At 52.2% G+C, this 13,861-nt stretch overlaps 2 long non-coding RNA genes across 2 annotated transcripts in view; one reads left to right on the top strand and one right to left on the bottom strand.

The window, feature by feature from the left end:
- LOC147572727 (uncharacterized) overlaps positions 1 to 13,571 on the top strand; it is a 14,107-nt gene extending 536 nt beyond the window's left edge. Inside the window, exons 2-3 of the long non-coding RNA XR_015245847.1 lie at positions 1,324 to 1,478; positions 13,107 to 13,571. This is a non-coding gene — a long non-coding RNA (uncharacterized LOC147572727). The remainder of the gene's footprint in view (positions 1 to 1,323; positions 1,479 to 13,106) is intronic.
- LOC147572726 (uncharacterized) overlaps positions 1 to 13,861 on the bottom strand; it is a 99,538-nt gene that overhangs the window by 73,412 nt on the left and 12,265 nt on the right. The window lies entirely within an intron of this gene.

Below are 13,861 nucleotides of genomic sequence, written 5' to 3'. Positions count from 1 at the left end.
TGCACTGTAGTCTGGCCTCAGTACAAATTAGATAATGATTCTCAATGGCCACCTGAGGGGTCTTTACAATACCAAATCTTAACCGATCTGGACAATTTCTGCCATCGGCTGGGAAAATGGGGAGAAATACCCTATGTTACGGCCTTTTGGGACCTCAGGTCTCGCCCCCACCTATGTTCCTCCTGCCCCTCTGCATGTGTGCTCCTTGCCCGCCCACAACCCCCCTGACGACCCCACCTCACCAACTTCCCCGATCTCCGACCCATTAGAGGATCTGGCCACGCCACCCACTGGCCCTCGCCCCCCTCCATACCCCAAACTTCCAGCCGTCCCACCCTCGCCTCCCATATCATCCCGAACTCACGCTCAGGCCTCTCCCAGCGAACAGACCCCAGAGGCCATCTTACCTCTCCATGAGGTGGCAGGGCCTGAAGGCCTGGTTCGTGTTCTCGTCCCCTTCCTCTCCAAGACTTGCCCGCCATCGAAAAGCGACTAGGGTCATTCTCAGCAGACCCCACCCAATACATTAAGGAATTCCAATACATCGCCCAAGCCTACAGTCTCACATGGCATGACATTCATGTGATCTTCACCTCTACCCTCACCCCTGAGGAGAGGAAGCGCATCCAGGCCGCAGCCAGAGAGCACGCAGACCAAACCCACATGACCGACCCCACTATGCCCGTAGGAGCCGATGCTGTCCCGGCGGCCGATCCCGATTGGAACTACCAACATGCAGGCAATGGTCACTGGCGCCGGGACCAGATGATCCAATGCCTACTAGCAGGCATGAGGGCAACCTCAAACAAATCAGTCAATTTTAACAAACTCTAAGAAATAATACAAGACCCCCATGAAAACCCCGCAGCCTTCCTTAGCCGGCTCACAGAGGCACTTACCCAACATACCAGATTAGACCCTACCACCCCCGCCAGGGCCACGGTATTGGCAACCTATTTTATTTCCCAGTCAGCCCCCGATATTCGAAAAAAACTATAAAGGGCCGAAGACGGCCCTCAAACCCCTATGGCCAACCTGGTAAAGATGGCTTTTACAGTTTTTAATGGCCGAGAGGAAGCTCAAGAACAACAGCGACAGGCCCGTCTCCAACAAAAGGTACAATTACAAACCCAAGCCTTGGTAGCTGCCCTGAGGCCAGCCGCAGTTAAGGCCCTCTGGACCACGGCCCCCTCCGGGGCCTTGTTTTAAATGTGGCCAAGAAGGCCATTGGTCTCGTCGGTGTCCCCATCCCAAAAAACCTACCAGTCCATGCCCATTGTGCCAGCAAATGGGCCACTGGAAATCCGTTTGTCCTAACCCAAGGGATGACAGACTCGCAACGCCTCCACGTGGCGAAGCTTCACCCGGATTGGACTCTGCCTTCCAACTGCTGGAGATGGAGGATGACGACTGACGAGCCCCAGACTCAGTAACTCCGGTGACCCACGCTGAGCCCAGGGTAAAACTCCAGGTAGCGGGTAAGTCCATTTCTTTCTATTGGACACGGGGCTACCTATTCCATCCTGCCGAGCTATTCCGGCCCCACCACACCATCCTCCGTTTCGGTCATGGGCATAAATGGCACCCCCTCCATTCCCCCATGCACACCGGTACTCACCTGCTGCCTGGATGGCCTCCACTTCTCCCACTCCTTCCTAGTCATCCCCTCCTGCCCCATCCCCCTGTTGGGCCGAGACATCCTCAGTAAATTAGAAGCCTCTATACATTTACCAGCTATTTGCTCCTCTCCCTCCCCCACTCATCTCCTACTGGCTGTTATCACGGACGACACAGACCACAGCCTTAACCCACACCCAGACCTCCCAATAGACCCAATCGTATGGGATACATCCACCCCAACAATCGCCACCCATCACCAACCTGTCCTCATTAGACTCAAAAATCCATCACAATTCCCATCTAGACCCCAATACTCACTCTCCCACACCCACCGACTAGGCCTGAAGCCCATCATCGATTGCCTACTCAAGGAGGGCCTCCTAATCCCATGTCATTCCCCCTGCAACACCCAATCTTGCCTGTAAAAAAGCCAAATGGTTCATATAGACTAGTTCAAGACCTCCAAATAATCAATGAAGCTGTAATTCCCATCTATCCAGTAGTGCCCAACCCATATACCCTCCTCTCCCAAATCCCCCCATCCACGACCCATTTTACAGTGCTTGATCTCAAAGATGCCTTTTTCACCATTCCCTTACATCCTGAGTCCCAATTCCTCTTTGCCTTCACATGGCAAGATCCAGTCACTTCTCTGGCCTGCCAACTCACATGGATGGTACTTCCCCAAGGATTTCGTGATAGTCCCCATCTCTTTGGGCAGGCCTTGGCCAGGGATCTCCTCAAAGCCCCACTGTCCAGTCACTGTACTCTACTACAGTACGTAGATGACCTTCTATTATGTGGAACCTCTTTCGACCACACCAACAAGATAGAGTCCAAATCCTAAATTTCCTGGCTAACCTGGGGTATCGAGTCTCCTCACACAAAGCCCAAATCTGTACTAATACAGTCACATTCCTGGGAGTCTCACTCACACCTCCTACCAAGGCCCTAACCCAAGATCGCCTCCAAGCCCTCCAGACCCTGTCCCCACCTACCAATGCAGACGAAATCCTCTCCTTCCTGGGTCTAGTAGGCTTCTTCCGACACTGGATCCCTAACTTTGCTATACACGCAGCTCCCCTATACAAAGCAGCCAAAGAAACCCCCCAAGGCCCACTCTCCAGCCCGGGATCGGTTGCAAGGGCCTTCCAACGGCAGGTCACATCTCTAGTCACTCAACCAGTCCTTTCCCTCCCTAATGTTTCAAAGCCTTTCCTCTTATACACAGATGAGAGGGCTGGAATTGCAACCGGGCTCCTAACCCAACTGTGTGGCCCTAAGTTACAAGCTGTCACCTACCTTTCTAAACAACTGGACCCTATGATCAGGGGGTGGCAACCCTTCCTTAGAGCACTTGCAGCAGCAGCCACTCAAACCCAAGACGCACTCAAACTCACCCTACACTGCCCCCTAACGGTACTTTCATCGCACCATCTGATCTCCTTACACTTGAGGCCCTGGCACACCTCTCCCCATCACGCATACAATTGTTCCATCTGCTCTTTATTGAAAATCCTGAAATATCGCTCCAACTCTCCCCCAGACTCAATCCTGCCACGCTACTTCCGCAAATCAACCCCAAAGACACTTCACAGCCACCCTTCCACTCCTGCACTGAACTTATAGATATCCTCTCCAAACCTCCATCTAACTTAAAGGAACTTCCCCTCACGTCCCCTGATCTTACTCTAGTTGTAGACGGTGGCAGCTCACTAGTTGACTGCAAGGGCCACCGACAAGCAGCGTATGCTGTAGTTACATTAAGCCAAACTCTAGAGACCCAGACACTACCCACAGGAACCACATCCCAGAAGGCTGAACTCACAGCCCTCATGAGGGCTCTCCAATCGTCCAGAAACAAAAGGGTCAGAATATACACAGACTCAAAATACGCTTTCCTTATTGCACATACACACTCCCACTTATGGGAAGAAAGAGGATTCCTCACAACTAAGGGTACCCCCATCATCAACGGGCCACTCATAGCGAAACTCCTTGAGACCCTCAAGCTCCCACAGGAAGTGGCCATTGTCCACTGCAAGGGCCATCAACCCCTAACCACAGAGACAGCTATAGGAAATCACAAGGCTAACAACACTGCCAGACAAACAGCTCTCTCTCTCGACCCAGTTCCTATGGGCATCCTCACCGAAGATACAACTCGCGATTGTACCCCAGATGAACAAAAACAATACATGGCCCATCCCGATGCCCACACCAACGCAGGCTGGATCATGCTGGGCCCCCGACTGGCCCTCCCAAATAGCCTAGGCCCTTCCCTACTAACAAAAATCCACAAAACCCTACACATTGGGCCGGAGGCCACCTTCCGCTTCCTTGAGCCCATTATGTACCACCCCCACCTACGACAACTGATCGCCAACGATGCACCACGTGCACCGCAGTCAGTTCCCAAGGTAGGATGAGGCACCCAGGCCCCACTCATCAGATGTGGGGCCATCTCCCAGGCGAAGACTGGCAAGTAGATTTCACTCACATGCCAAAACACAAAAAATTACGGTATCTCCTTACCATAATTGACACATTTATAGGGTGGAAAGACAGAAGTCTTCCCCACCTCATCTGAAGGGGCCTCCACAGTGGCTGAGATCCTACTCAAGGACATCATTCCCCGCTTTGGTCTACCAAGAAGGATACAGTCTGACAACGGGCCTGCTTTCATCTCAGCAGTCACCCAACAGGTCTCCAAAGCTTTGGGTATTACTTGGAAACTCCATATACCATACCACCCCCAGTCCTCGGGTAAGGTTGAAAGGGCCAATGGCCTCATAAAAGACCATCTCACTAAACTCTCCATAGAGACTCGGCTTTCTTGGCCTCAACTCCTACCTATAGCACTCACCCAACTCCGAGCCACTCCCCGAGGACCCACAGGCCTCAGCCCATTTGAACTCCTATACGGGCGACCCTTCCTGTTACCCCAACCCCTACCAAAAGATCCTCCTCCTTTGGCTGCCTATCTCCCTTACCTCAGCCTGCTCCGACACCTGATTCGACAGTACGCTGACCTCACTCTATCAGCTCCCATTGATCTCTCCTCTCCCTCACTATCTGTAAACCCAGGAGACTCAGTGCTCCTTCGAGTAAGACAAAAACCAACCTTTGCCCCCCAGTGGGAGGGTCTCTACACGGTCATACTCACAACCCCCACGGCTGCTAAATTATTGGGCCACACCCTGTGGGTTCACACCTCTGACCTCAAACGGGCCCCCCCTTTACCCCCTATACCAGAAGAGTCGTGGACCTCCCAACCAACCGGCCCCCTTACCCTCAAACTAACCCGACAGGCCCCTTCATGACAGACCCTTCCCCTTGGTTTTCCACCTTCACACTCACAATATTACACAAGCTACAACTCTCCCACTCATCGGACCCCATCGCCCTCCCCTTATTTCTCTCCTGGGTCTCTGACTGTTGGCTTCAGGGAACTCTCTCCGATTTCTCCCCCATCGAAATCTCCTTCTTTACCTTTTTACTAACCATACTTATATATCATGATGATACTTCCCCGTTACTCCTTGTTAACATCATCCCCCTTATGCGCTCACAACCCTCCTATAGGTGGGTTTTTTTACCTATCTGAAACGTTTAATGGACACACCTCTATCATATCCTCTACCCCTTGCCCCATTGTTGGGTGCCAAAATCAAGTCACCTTTAAATTTCCCTCCTTCAACACACTCCAAGCCTCTATGCAGATTACTCCCGCCATTTGCTTTTTATATGACCAGACCGACAAAATATGCTCCCAGACCTCCCCCAACCAATATGGAGGATGCCTCTATCACTATTGTAACATACACTGGCTCAACCTATACTGCTTCACAGGGCCAAGGATGGGCCGCTTCTGCTTAAAAAATGGCAACTTTACCCTTACTGTCCCTGATCCATGGGATCCCCGCTGGCAAACCAGAATAAAGGGCAAACTGTATCAGAACGGCCACTTCTCTAACCCCATCTCCTCTTTAACCATCTATCGAACTTATGAGCCCTCTATGTCTCCTTCCCTCTCCAACCTTAAAGCTCTTACCCAAGTAATCATGGACCAAGAAGACCAGCTCAACACACAACTACAGACACCCCCTGCACAACATCCCTTCTCATGGCTTACATTGATCAGACAAGGAGCGATCCTGCTTAACCACTCAGGCTTAACCAACCTGTCACACGGCTTTCTTTGTGCATCCCTTCAGCAGAATCCAGTAATAGCCGTCCCATTACCCACCCCCTTTCCCAACACCACTAACTCCATCAACCACCCCAGAAGTCAAATCTCCCCACCGATTCCCATCCTCACTGAGACCCCTCAAAGCAACATGTCTCACCCAATATGCTACTCTTCTCATGCCTCCCCAACTTGCCCCTCCCCCCTGCCTATGCCTAGCCACAACCCTCCCCCAGGGGGATTCTATTGGTGTAATGGCACAGCTTATAAACAAATGCCCAAAAATGCTTTTATCTGTCTCCCAGTCACCATTATCCCCCAATTCACCCTACACGGACAGGAAGAACTCCATCAACTCCTCGAATTCCATCTCCAAAAATGAGCCTTTTTCCTCCCACTAATGGTCGGACTATCCCTAGCCATGTCCCTATTGGCCGCCGGGGTTGGGACCGGCTCCCTCGCACACTCCATTACCTCCTCCAGGGACCTGTCAAACAGGCTCCAAATCACAATAGAAGCCTCAGCAACCTCCCTATCCACCTTACAAAGGCAGATCAACTCCATAGCACAGGTCACTCTATAAAACCGACAAGCCCTAGATCTCCTAATAGCAGAAAAAGGGGGAACATGCCTGTTCCTGAGGGAAGAATGTTGCTACTGAAAGGGTGGACCTATGCCAGCTGACTCCATCTTGTTCTGTGTCCTCCACCTTGAGTGACTATGTCCCCAACATGCCCCCTTTCCGGGAAAATCGCAGAAACCTCAGACCACGCCTCCTCCCCTTGAGTAAATTCCCGATCAAAACACGCCCAGCGACCTGCGACCTGCGTAACAGGACTCCGACCCTTCCCCAGCCAATCAGCTGAGGCCACAGCCATTACCTCACCAACTACCCCTAGACCCCTATAAAACCTTTGTGCTTTTGAAACTCGCTCTCTCTCTCCGGTATCTTACCGCTGCGTCGGTGCAGGTAGGGGATTGAGCTCAAGCTAGCTCGAATGAAAACTCTTTTGCTTTTGCATCAGACTCAGCTCCCTGGTGGTCTTTGGGGATCACGAATTCTGGGCATAACATTTGGGGGCTCACCCGGGATCCCCAAGACCCCCGAGGGACCCCCGACCCGGAGAGCCTGACTGGCCACGTTAGTGTCTGTTTGTTCCATCTTTTCTGCGTGAGCTCATTTCTGAAATCGGTTTTGGAGGGACGTGGAATCCCCTCATCTGGTAGTGCCTGGCACAGTCTAAGTGGACGCACTGGAGGACCACGGGCCAGGAGTTTTGGAAGACGTTCCGATCCTCCCTTCTGGAGGGACGTGGAATCCCCTCATCAGTTTTGGAGGGACGTGGAATCCCCTCAAAGGTCTGAGCTAGCTTTCAGTTTTGCTTCCACGGAGTTGGAAGACTGTTTCTAAGGGCCCTCTGTTTGTCTGTTTCTGTGTTTCTCTGTTTTGTTCTGTGGACTTACTGGATGGATGTTATGGGACAGACTCAGACTACCCCTCTACCCACCCTCTTGGCTTAAGCCCTTCCTAGCCCCACTCCCTCCAGAGCCAAAACCCATTCTTGCCTTGCAGGGGACAGAGAAGAAGGAAAACAAGTCTTACCCAGTCTTCAACACCCCTCTACCCTGTCCTACAGGGGGAAACTGAAGAAGAATTAATTGTTCCTCCCCCGTATAACCCCCCTAGGATGCCGGAAGAACACCATCCTCCCCCTCCGGGGGAGGCAGACGCTGTTCGGAGAACGGGAGGTGGAAATGCTCCAGTGGGAAGCCCGCCCTTTACCAGACAAAGGGCTCAGAGGGAGCAATCCGCCTCTGCCGCCAACTCCACTATTCCACCCCTGCAAGACACTGGACCCCCAGACGCGGAGGGGAATCAGCCCCATCACTATTGGCCTTTCGCCACTAGTGACCTCTACAATTGGAAAGCTCAGAATCCTAAGTTTTCCAAGAAACCGGCTGGGCTTATTGATTTATTAGACTCTGTTCTTTTTACTCATCAGCTCACGTGGGACGATTGCCAGCAGCTTTTGCAGGTCCTGTTCATGACTGAAGAAAGAGAAAGGATTCTCAATGAGGCCCGAAAACTAGTTCCGGGCGCAGATGGGAATCCCGCCACCAACCAGGCTCAGATAGATGCCTCCTTCCCCTTAACTCGGCCCCAGTGGGATTTCAACACGGCAGAAGGTAAGGAGAGGCTCCGGGTCTACCACCAGAATCTAATGGGGGGTCTCCGAATGGCTGCTAGAAAGCCAACCAATTTGGCCAAGGTAGGAAATGTACAACAGGGAAAAGATGAATCTCCGGCTGCCTTTTTAGAATGGATCATGGAGGCATTCCGTACCTATACCCCCATGGATCCAAAGGCTCTGGAAAGCAAGGCAGCTGTTATCAAGGCCTTTGTAAACCAATCAGCCGTAGACATTAGGAGAAAATTACAGAAAATAGATAGACTAGGAGAAAAAAGTCTGCAGGACTTACTGGTGGTAGCCGAAAAGGTATATAATAACTGGGAGCCTCCTGAGGACAAGCAGCCTCACTCCATGGCGGCTGCCAGCAGTAAGCAGACTCGAGACCTGGCCAGAATACTACTAGCTACCACTGTTGACTCCCCCGAAGAACGAGACCGCCGTCTCCGGCAGCTGGCAGACAACACAAGAAAAGGTACAGGAACCACCAAGGGGGGGAAGCAGAGGCTGAAGAAAGATCAGTGCACATACTGCAAGGAGATAGGGCATTGGGACCGAGATTTTCTGAAAAGGGCCGGCGGGAAGGGAAGCAAGACTGATCGAGTAAAAGTCCTAGAGTTGATGAACTGAGTGATTAGGGGAGTCGGGGTTCGGACCCTCTCCCCGAACCCAGGGTAACTCTTAAAGTGGAGGGGACCCCTGTTGACTTCCTCGTCGACACCAGAGCGCAACATTCGGTCCTCCGCACCCCACAAGGAAAACTAGCCAGCAAGAAGTCCTGGGTACAAGGGGCAACTGGTATGAGCCAGTATTCATGGACTACCCGAAGAACAGTAGATTTGGGAACGGGCCGGGTATCCCACTCCTTTATGGTAATACCAGAATGCCCCTACCCGCTGTTAGGACGGGACTTACTGACCAAGATAGAAGCTAAGATAACTTTCAGACAAGGGGGGGCCTCAGGTCACCGATGGCAAGGGCCACCCCATCCAGGTCCTGACCATGAAACTGGAGGATGAATACTGCCTCCACTAAGAGGCGCTCCCAAGAGAGGATAATATAGACAGATGGCTACAAGAATTCCTTTCGGTTTGGGCAGAGACGGGGGGCAGGGGGGGTGGATAGGACTAGCCACTCACAGGACCCCGGTCCTGGTAGAGCTCAAGCCAGGAGAAAGTCCAGTAAGGATCAAACAATACCCCATGTCTCAGGAGGCCCGGAAGGGGATCCAGCCACACATCCAGAGACTACAAAGCTTAGAGGTACTAGTTCCTTGCCAGTCTCCCTAGAACACCCCCCTACTGCCGGTCAAAAAGCCTCACACAAATGACTACCGACTGGTACAAGACCTCCGGGAAGTAAATAAGAGGGTCACGGACATACACCCAACTGTTCCCAACCCATATACTCTCTTGAGCTCCTTGGCGCCCTCCAGGGTCTGGTATACTGTACTAGATTTAGAGGACGCCTTCTTCAGTCTGCCGCTGGCACCCCAAAGCCAACCCTTGTTCTCCTTCAAGTGGCATGATCCAGAGGAGGGCTACAGTGGGCAACTCACCTGGACATGGCTACCTCAGGGATTCAAAAATTCACCCACCATCTTCAACGAGGCACTACACGAGGACCTGGGTGAGTACAGAAGGGAGCACCCTGGCCTCCCCCTCCTACAGTACGTAGATGACATCCTGATTGCTGCCGACACAGCCAAAGACTGTGAGCGAGAGACCCAGGACCTGCTGGCTACCCTGGGGGCCTTAGGGTACCAGGCATCTATGAAGAAGACTCAGATATGCAGGGAGAGGGTAAGTTACCTGGGATATATCCTGGAGGGTGGACAGCGGCGGTTACCAGATGCCAGAAAAGAAACTGTCCTAAAGATCCCTACTCCACCTCCCGAAGAGAAGTAAGGGAATTCCTAGGATCGGCCGGCTACTGCCGCCTCTGGGTTCCAGGTTTTGCTGAGATCGCCAGGCCCCTATATGAAGCTACCAAAGAGGGGAAAACATTTAAATGGGCTGAAAAAGAAAAAACTGCCTTTAATCAGTTAAAAAAGGCCCTCCTAAGTGCCCCAGCCCTGGGCCTACCAGACATTACGAAGCCCTTCCCCCTCTTTGTAGACGAACATAAGGGAATAGCAAAAGGGGTTCTAACTCAAGCCTTAGGCCCCTGGAACCGCCCGGTGGCTTACCTGTCCAAGAAACTAGACCCAGTGGCTGCCGGCTGGCCGCCATGCCTAAGAATTATTGTGGCGACAGCACTCCTAGTCAAGGATGCAGACAAACTGACCGTAGGACAGGAGATCTGGATCACGACCCCACACGCCATTGAAGGGGTCCTGAAACAGCCTCCTGATAGATGGATGAATAACATACGTATGACGCATTACCAGAGCCTCCTACTCAACCCTCCACGGGTGCGGTTCCACCCCAGTGCAGCCTCAATCCTGCAACCCTGCTGCCCGACCCTGACCTTGGTGCTCCACTACATGACTGTGTGGGAATCCTGGAACAAGTACATGGATTCCGGACGGACCTGACCGACCGGCCCCTCCCCGATGCCGAGGCTACTTGGTTCACTGATGGCAGCAGCTTTGTGCGAGACGGACACAGGTATGCGTGTGCAGCGGTGGTCACCGAAACGGACACCGTATGGGCGGAGGCTCTACCCTCCAGAACGTCAGCCCAGCGAGTAGAGCTCATAGCCCTCACCAAGGCACTGATGCTGGGAGCTGGAAAACGGCCTAACATCTACACAGACAGCCGTTATGCGTTTGCCACAGCTCATATCCATGGGGCAATTTATCAGGAGAGGGGGTTACTAATGGCAGAAGGACGGACTATAAAAAATAAGCAGGAGATACTTAACCTGCTTACGGCTTTATGGCTTCCTGCCAAGCTAGCCATTATCCACTGCCAAGGGCACCAGAAAGCTGATAACCCAGTAGCTAGAGGTAATCAAAAGGCTGACCAGGCAGCCAAGGCAGTAGCCCTTACTTCAGTCCCCATCATGACCATACAACTACCGGACCCGGGAGACCCGGTTTTACCAGCCCAGCCCAAATACTCCCAGGAGGATCAAGAAACTCCCCATGGCCCAGGAGATAAAGGGATGGTGGTATACACCTAACAAGGAGCTCGTGCTGCCGGACCGGCTCGGAGTCTCGATATTAGAGCACATGCATCAGTCTACTCACATGGGGGCCCAAAAATTAAAAGACTTAATCCGACATGCCAGAATCAAGATTCGCCAACAGGACACCAAAATAGAGCAAGTTGTATCTGCCTGCAAGACCTGCCGACTCACCAACGCGAGAGCCACATCAAATAAAAAAGGAACCAGGCTCAGAGGCACCAGACCGGGAGCCCAATGGGAAGTCGACTTCACTGAAGTCAAACCAGGAAAGTATGGTTATAAATATCTTTTAGTATTTACAGGCACCTTCTCTGGCTGGGTGGAGGCATACCCAACCAAGCATGAAACGGCTCAGACGGTGGCTAAGAAGCTACTAGAAGACATCTTACCCAGGTATGGTTTTCCTGCCATGGTAGGATCAGACAATGGACCAGCTTTTATCTCGCAGGTAACACAGGCAGTAGCCAAGGTGGTGGGGGCAAACTGGAAATTACATTGTGCTTATAGGCCCCAGAGCTCAGGACAGGTAGAAAGAATGAATAGAACCCTAAAAGAGACCCTTACCAAATTAACCATGGAGACTGGCGGGGACTGGGTGACTCTCCTACCGTACGCCCTTTACCGGGTTAGAAACACTCCTTACACTCTGGGTTTTACTCCCTACGAGATCATGTTTGGCAGGCCACCCCCTGTTATTCCCAACCTTCTTGCTAAGTTTAAAGATCAAGAACTTTTTCTTTCCTTGAGCGGGCTCCAGAGGGTGCACAAGGACATTTGGCCACACCTCTGTGCCAACTACGAGGCTGGCCCGACCCCGACACCTCATCAGCACAGGCTGGGAGACTGGGTCTACGTCAAGAGGCACCAGCGAGAGACCCTCGAGCCGCGTTGGAAGGGACCCTACATCGTGGTGCTGACAACCCCCACCACTCTCAAAGTAGACAACATCGTGACCTGGCCCATCACACCCACGTTCGGCCAGCGGACCCCTCCTCGATCCGGAAGGACTTCGTCACGCGATGGGCTGTCAATTGGGACCAACACAACCCGCTCGAGCTCCAGTGCATTCGACCCACCTAATATTAGTAACTCTGTTAACTCTGCTTGTCATCAGACATGCTGCCGGGAGTCCCCACGCCCTCCAAAACATCACCTGGCAGATCATAGATACCAGCTCGGGTACAATACTTAATCAGACCTCCCAGAGCCACCCCAGGGACACTTGGTTCCCAGAACTTTGCGTAGACTTCCAAACTCTGTTCCCCTTATCACCATATGCCCCCGGATTAAATGCAGCCGGTCCCATGATTGGGTCCGCAAGCTAGATGACAAGGAGGGAATGAAAGGGCGGACCTACGCCAGCCGACTCCATCTTGTTCTGTGTCCTCCACCTTGAGTGACTATGTCCCCAACATGCCCCCTTTCCGGGAAAATTGCAGAAACCTCAGACCGCACCTCCTCCCCTTGAGTAACTTCCCGATCAAAACACGCCCAGCGACCTGCGTAACAGGACTCCGACCCTTCCCCAGCCAATCAGCTGAGGCCACAGCCATTACCTCACCAACTGCCCCTAGACCCCTATAAAACCTTTATGCTTTTGAAACTCGCTCTCTCTCTCCGGTATCTCACCGCTGTGTCGGTACAGGTAGGGGACTGAGCTCGAGCTAGCTCGAATAAAGGCTCTTTTGCTTTTGCATCGGACTCGGCTCCCTGGTGGTCTTTGGGGATCACGAATTCTGGGCATAACAGCTACTACCTCAATGAATCAGGCTTAGTTGAAACCAATATAAAACACCTAAAGGAAATCCAAAAAATTCTATCCGCCCACCCAGGATCCTCAGACCCCCTAATCTCCTGGTGGCAATCACCCCTCTTAACTTGGCTCCTCCCCATAGTCACCCCACTAGTTGCTATCTGTATAATACTTATGCTCTTACCTTGTTTTCTCCATTTCGTACAAAAACGAATGCATGAAGTTTCCCAGGTCGCATTTCATCAGATGGTGGTCCGGTCCTATTCCCTCATTCCACCTCAGACCCCACATACTATGGCGTCACCCTTATACCCATGGGAAGCAGCCAGATCAGATCCGTCGCCCATTATCACCAATAAGAGGTTGGAATGTTAGGATGTCCCTGGAAGGGGACAGCCCTCTCGCCAGCGCGCCAGAAGAAACTGAAGGGCAACCAATCACCGAGCGCCAGCACAACCCAACGGAGAGCCCCGAGCGGCTCTCCAGAATGAACTGAAGGTCAACGGATTACCGAGCAACAGCACGACATGGCACGAGAGAAAGACCCACCCGAGCCTAAACCCGGAACTGCTACAGCTTAAAATCCCTACCCCACCATACCTGGGCGCGACTTCCCTGACTCCCTCCTTGAGTGACGGAACCTCGCCCGGAACCTTAGTTCCCAATAAAGCCTTAAACTGCAAAAATTCTTTTTGACTCTAACTCCTACCTTTACGCCGCACAACGCCTGACACTAACAATGGCAACAATCACCTTCCAGTGAAAGAGTTGAGGCCCCTCTCACTACTGAAAAAGGAGTGCCCTTATCTCTAATGCTCAACAAGGGCTCTAGTTTCATGAATTTGGTGAAATATATTTTGCTGGTTTGGTGGATGAGAAATTACACCAAATCCATTGTCCTATTTTCATTTTTCTGATGATGAGTGAGGCTAGATGTTCATCACTTACAGCCATTTCCTGAATCTAGTCACTGTTCTC

This window comes from Puma concolor, chromosome E4 (assembly GCF_028749965.1).
Source record: "Puma concolor isolate L17-30 chromosome E4, mPumCon1.1.hap2, whole genome shotgun sequence".
Classification (NCBI taxonomy): Eukaryota; Metazoa; Chordata; class Mammalia; order Carnivora; family Felidae; genus Puma; species Puma concolor.
Note: the sequence above shows the minus strand (reverse complement) of the source record. Positions and strands in the feature narration are given on the sequence as shown.